Source organism: Ranitomeya variabilis, chromosome 4, assembly GCF_051348905.1.
Source record: "Ranitomeya variabilis isolate aRanVar5 chromosome 4, aRanVar5.hap1, whole genome shotgun sequence".
In the NCBI taxonomy this organism is placed as follows: domain Eukaryota; kingdom Metazoa; phylum Chordata; class Amphibia; order Anura; family Dendrobatidae; genus Ranitomeya; species Ranitomeya variabilis.
In genome coordinates, this window is record NC_135235.1 from 194,679,726 (window position 1) to 194,685,725 (window position 6,000).

At 39.9% G+C, this 6,000-nt stretch overlaps 1 protein-coding gene across 1 annotated transcript in view; it reads right to left on the reverse strand.

Annotated features, from left to right (window-relative positions):
• Positions 1-1,235, reverse strand: part of KCNJ14 (potassium inwardly rectifying channel subfamily J member 14) — a 38,005-nt gene extending 36,770 nt beyond the window's left edge. The window contains exon 1 of the mRNA XM_077257217.1: positions 1,149-1,235. The gene's annotated coding sequence lies outside the window, so the exon portion shown is untranslated. The remainder of the gene's footprint in view (positions 1-1,148) is intronic.
• Positions 1,236-6,000: the final 4,765 nt, after the last annotated feature.

Genomic DNA, 6,000 nt, shown 5'->3' on the forward strand with positions numbered 1-6,000 from the left:
ACAGCACAGATTCTATTACTTATACACAATGTATACAGCACAGATTCTATTACTTATGCACAATGTATACAGTACAGATTCTATTACTTATACACAATGTATACAGTACAGATTCTATTACTTATACACAATGTATACAGTACAGATTCTATTACTTATACACAATGTATACAGCACAGATTCTATTAGTTATGCACAATGTATACAGCACAGATTCTATTACTTATACACAATGTATACAGCACAGATTCTATTACTAATACACAATGTATACAGCACAGATTCTATTACTAATACACAATGTATACAGCACAGATTCTATTACTTATACACAATGTATACAGTACAGATTCTATTACTTATACACAATGTATACAGCACAGATTCTATTAGTTATGCACAATGTATACAGCACAGATTCTATTACTTATACACAATGTATACAGCACAGATTCTATTACTTATACACAATGTATACAGCACAGATTCTATTAGTTATACACAATGTATACAGCACAGATTCTATTACTTATACACAATGTATACAGCACACATTCTATTACTTATACACAATGTATACAGCACAGTTTCTATTACTTATACACAATGTATACAGCACAGATTCTATTACTTATACACAATGTATACAGCACAGATTATATTACTTATACACAATGTATACAGCACAGATTATATTACTTATACACAATGTATACAGCACAGATTCTATTAGTTATACACAATGTATACAGCACAGATTCTATTACTTATACACAATGTATACAGCACACATTCTATTACTTATACACAATGTATACAGCACAGATTCTATTACTTATACACAATGTATACAGCACAGATTCTATTACTTGTACACAATGTATTTTCCTATATGAACTGTTCTCATTTATAAGAAACTTTATTTGTGAGTTTTTATTCTTTTGTCTCTGTTCCAATCCTGTCTCGTTGTGTTTTTACTCTCACCTCTTCCATAAGGCTCAAGTGATTTTGTCTGTTATCCTTAAGCCTGTCTCTCTCTCTAATCCCTACGTCCTGGTCTCTCTGTAACTTACCCTGCAAAATCATCATTAACAGCTGCAGGTATTCTGTAATGTCCAGTCTACTCTGGACAGAATAGAGGGTCTTACCTGGAATTCCTGTGGACCTTGGCATTGTTGATGACTTGGGCTGATATAATGTCCTACTTCAGAGTTTCAGATGATCTCCTTAATTCAGCAATGTCCCGCAGCGTGATAAATGCTTGTTAAAGTTCTTCATTTTCTCGGCCACCTTGGATAAATAAAAAGCCCCTTTATTCTTATTTTTGTGTATAAAATTAAGTGTTCCTTGTCCTCTCAGGCAGCCGGTTATATCACTGTCAGTCTCTTTGCTTCACTTCTCCATCTTCACATGTGGGAATTTCAGGGAATAAAATTAAATCCCCACTGAGGTGACTCAATCCTTTGATCCAATCAGTGCTCTGCCCTTGGCCTCCAGCCAATCACCTCTCGGTCCCTGTCCCCTATGAGGAGGAGCCTTTCTTGAGCAGGCTGGGAAGTGACTGGAGCTGAGGGACTTGCCATCGCCTACTTATAGTCCAACTTTAAGTGTCCTCCTCATTGACTCGCTTCATGGTAACAAATACAAAATAGATAATATAGGAAGCCGAGAGAGACATTAGCTTGCATTACTGAGAGCTCATTAATGACTTTGTTGGTGCACTGACTGACACTCGTCTCATTCAGCAGAAAGGTCAATGTGCCTATTGATCTGAATAACGAGAGAGGGAAAATTGCACTCGTCTCCTCTTTTAACATGTGTTTTATGGACATATCACAACAGAAGAAAATCAAAATGATCCTAAACATTATTTAGAGCTAAATATTTGCTTTCGCAGTTCTATTTACGCACTAAAAGATTAATTTCTCAGCATTATCAAAAGTAAAATAATTCTGCTTTTATGATTGGATAGGTTCTGAATTTGAATCCTTTAGAGCGGCTTCTTAAACTATTGATTTGCCGCAGGAAAAGGAGCACATTTATTACTCCTTGCTCTGTTCTTCCTGCCGGCCATAGTTGGGGTTGGTGCCATCAGTGGCAGGACTCCAGGACTTCCTAATGTCAGTATTGGCACCCTACTTCATTTCTAAACTGCTACTTCTTTTTTTTGCCATGAACTGTTCTCTCTGATTATTTCCTAAATTTTGCCAAGGAGTATTATCTAGAACCACTGAGCCATAATTTAGGTTTTTTTTTCAATTGTTATTCTGCTTGCTGACTCTAGTCTCGTGCATCTTTTATTCCTGATTTTGATCCCACTGCATAATGTAAAGGGTTGTCTTGTTACAGACATTGGTAGCATAATGTTAGCAGATCACTGGGTGCAACACGAAGACAAGGACAAGGCGGAAGTAACCAACTTAACTTTTTGTTCTCCAGGTGCGACTACAGTTAGGGGGTGATTTGCACAAAGAGTAATTTGTGCGTAAATGGGTATTTGCAGAGTACAATATTCAATAATAGCAAGGTTGTTAATAACGCTCTTGCAGCGTGATGTCACTAAGTTATATGTCTAGCTTCAAATGAGAACAGTTTCACAGTAATATGGGTTATGATCCCGGGTCTCCAGTTCGTCCCGCTAGGCCGCAAGTCCTTTTGACAAAGTCAGTCAATGCTCTCTGGGCCTCCCTCACTCTGGTCGATCACACCCTATCTGTAGCACCACGCCAGATTAATCTCTGTACTGTACGTCAATGTCGGAAGTAATATCCTGGTTTACACGCGGCTCCTGGTCACTGCCGCAGACGTTTACTTCCAGATCAGGGTCCTCGCCAAATCTTCGGGGCTTGACCTGCAACATGCATTTGTTCAGACTGGACAATGACTGGGCCTTGGGTCTTGCCCAGTGTAGTTTGGTCTCTGGATCTTGACTGGTGCAGGTATGGGCCTCAGGTCTTGACCAGCATGGTTTGGTCTATGGATCTTGCCTGGCACAGTTTGAATCTCCCTTGCGGGTGCACAGCAGCCCGCTGGTCTCTCGAGTACGTCAAGGTATCTCAGCCGCGGCGTCCCCCTGAGCACACTTCCTGCTGCTCGCTCTCCTTGGCATCAAGTCTCTTCCCACCTTGTCAATTCTGCCTTTTATATTGGGAAACTGTGACATGAATGTCACCTGACCTAGTGCTCCATCTAGACTTGTCCTTCTTGAAACACTCCCCCCCTCTTATTGGTTCCGCAGGGTCCTGCTTGGACAGTAGATGGCAGTATCTGGTCACAAATGCAATAAAGCTCTGAGGAATTTCATCTTTTACTGCACACGCTCTTACAATAGCACTAGGAGATGTTCCAGTGGCAGGAGTCTGACCCCAGACGAACCTCCAAAATGTAATGGCACCTTGAAAGAGCTTTGCAACTTGACCTCCTGGTGCCTTTGATTTGCTTTTTTCTGGGCAGGCAAATGAGTTGCCACATAAGAGGAGCTGTCATCTTCTGCCTTGGCCATTCTAGTAATTACATGCATCCTTTGTTAAATAACAATTCTGTAGAATCATTGCTGAGAACTATAAGTTGTGTAATTTCCCTATTATTTCTCCTAGAGATGTATGAATAAATTGACTCCTAGGTTTTAAGTTATGCATCCCAACATAGTCTGCTGCTGACAGCACAATGTAGGGTTATACCCCCAAAATAGTAATTTATTTATTGTCAATTTATTCATAATTTTCTATGAGGATCCAAAGAGAAACAACATGATAAAAATTGTAAGAAAAGATGTTCCAGAATTGTTTTACAGATGGGTATAGATCAGACATCGAAGACATGTGCCAAGCAATCAAAGTGTATGCGGAGATGATCCTTTTACCCTTGACTTGTCAATCCTTGTTGACAACAATCGTTTTGTCACTGCTACTAACAACATTTGCCACCTTCTCCAAAGAGCCAGGAATAAGAATCTGCTCCAAGGACTCGTACTCCATGACATACAAATTATCTCGGTCAACTTGTACTAATCCAGTTGTTCCATATACAGCTTGCACATGCAAACCTGTAAAAAAAATCAGCATTTAGATTTATATTTGTCAAATATATATATATATATATATATATATATATATATATATATATTTATTTGGTGAGGTGGATTCTCTAAGCCATAGGTCACAGTGAGTAGCATGAGTTGGAGGTGACAATGTAGTAGAAATTGCAGCACATGAATAGGGGAGGACCAGAACAGCAGGGTATGCTGGACATCAGATGGATAAGTGAAGAGTGAAGAACCAGATATTGCTGAAGTGCAGTCACACAAATGAGCAACAGAGAAGTACATGTACTCTGAAACTTGCTGCAGAGATATGGTTAATAGTTGAGAAATATGCAGTCAAGGACCTGCAGCAGGGATATGGTTAATAACAGAGATGTACTGTATGCAATGGGAATATGCAGCAATGGTATAATTAATAGCAAAGATGTATGGAATCAGGAACATGCAGGAAGGGAATACTTAACATCAGAGATATATGCAGTTAGGAACTTGGAGCAGGCATATGGTTAACTGCAGGGTAGCAGCGATTTATTAGCAAACTGGCAGCTTGATTGCAGAAATGCAGTACACACTTCAATAGCCAAAATGCATTCACAAATTAGTAGTTTGCTTGCATTGATGTATTACCTTAAAAGCAGAGACTAAAGGCTCCCATACACAGTAGGCTAATGTCACCTGAACCCACCAATAATGAGTGTTTGGAAAACAGTTTAATCATCGACAAAGATGTTGATGGAACATGTCTGATTTCGGACTGCCAATCTCAATGGTTCTCCCGTAGATAAGCCGATGGCCGATGTGTTAGTTTGTGACTTTTCTATGCATCCCCCTTTTTTTTTTCATGTGCGGCTGTGTCCCCGTATGTTCTTTGCGTGGCGTCTCCATGACAACCTAGCACAACTGTGACTGCTGCGATAACACCACGTGACCATCCTTACTTGCAGCTGCTTTCCCGGAAGCAGTTCCTGTGGCGTTTCCATGACGACCGGATAGGATAGAAACACGGCGTTCCATTTGGTACTTTGTCATCGCCTGTACAATCTTCCGTACCGTTCGGAGGTTCCTTCGTTCTTTTCACATTGTTTTTTTCTGTTCCATCATGCTATTAGTTTATGCTAAACAACACTACCATTACCCCTCCCATTTGCGCATGCGCCTCTGTTTGTGCCTGGTCCTTCCATCTTATTGGCCATTTGTAACATAAAAAGGTACTGTACCAACGTCTATCCACCCCTGGTCGAAGCATTTCATTGCGAAACGCGCGTCGGGTGTGGTGGACGCCTGGATCCTCTTCACTTGAACTGGTAATGACTATTTAAAGCTACTTACAATTTTGTATCTTTCGCATGCATCTTTTCAGTCACTTTAGCATTCCTGCTAAACTCGTTCGGCCCTTATATGTATTTATAGGCTCAATCTGTTTTGCCTACACAGACTTACTTGATCGGTGTGTTCTGCTGTACTGAATTAGCTTTTTTGTAATATAACAGCACTTGCCTTTTCTATATATGCTTGCGATTGATTAATTGATAATCATTATCTAATGTTTTACTGTTAGTATAGTTGTTGTTTCCAGGTGTATCCACCTTCTCTTTCCTGTTCATTTGGTCCTCGCCTGTCTATTTTTATTGCTGCTTTACTACCAGTTTTCTGGTGTTGTTTTTACTCTTTTGTCATAATAAAATAATGGTTTTTTCATGGGTATTTCTGTGTGTAGCCTCTTTTTATAGGTGTTTATATTGACTTTTCCACAGTGTCACAAGGAGGTTTTGTCCAACTGTCATGGCAGCGCCAGGCTCTGTGGATTCTACAGATTCAGATACTCCTCCTTGTGACCCCATAGATAGTTATGGTCAGTACAGTGACTCCGGGCGCTGACATCTTAACAGGCCAACTTACATGTTAGCGTAGGACACCTACTTTGATATCACCTTCACAATTATTTAATCCATTGAGAT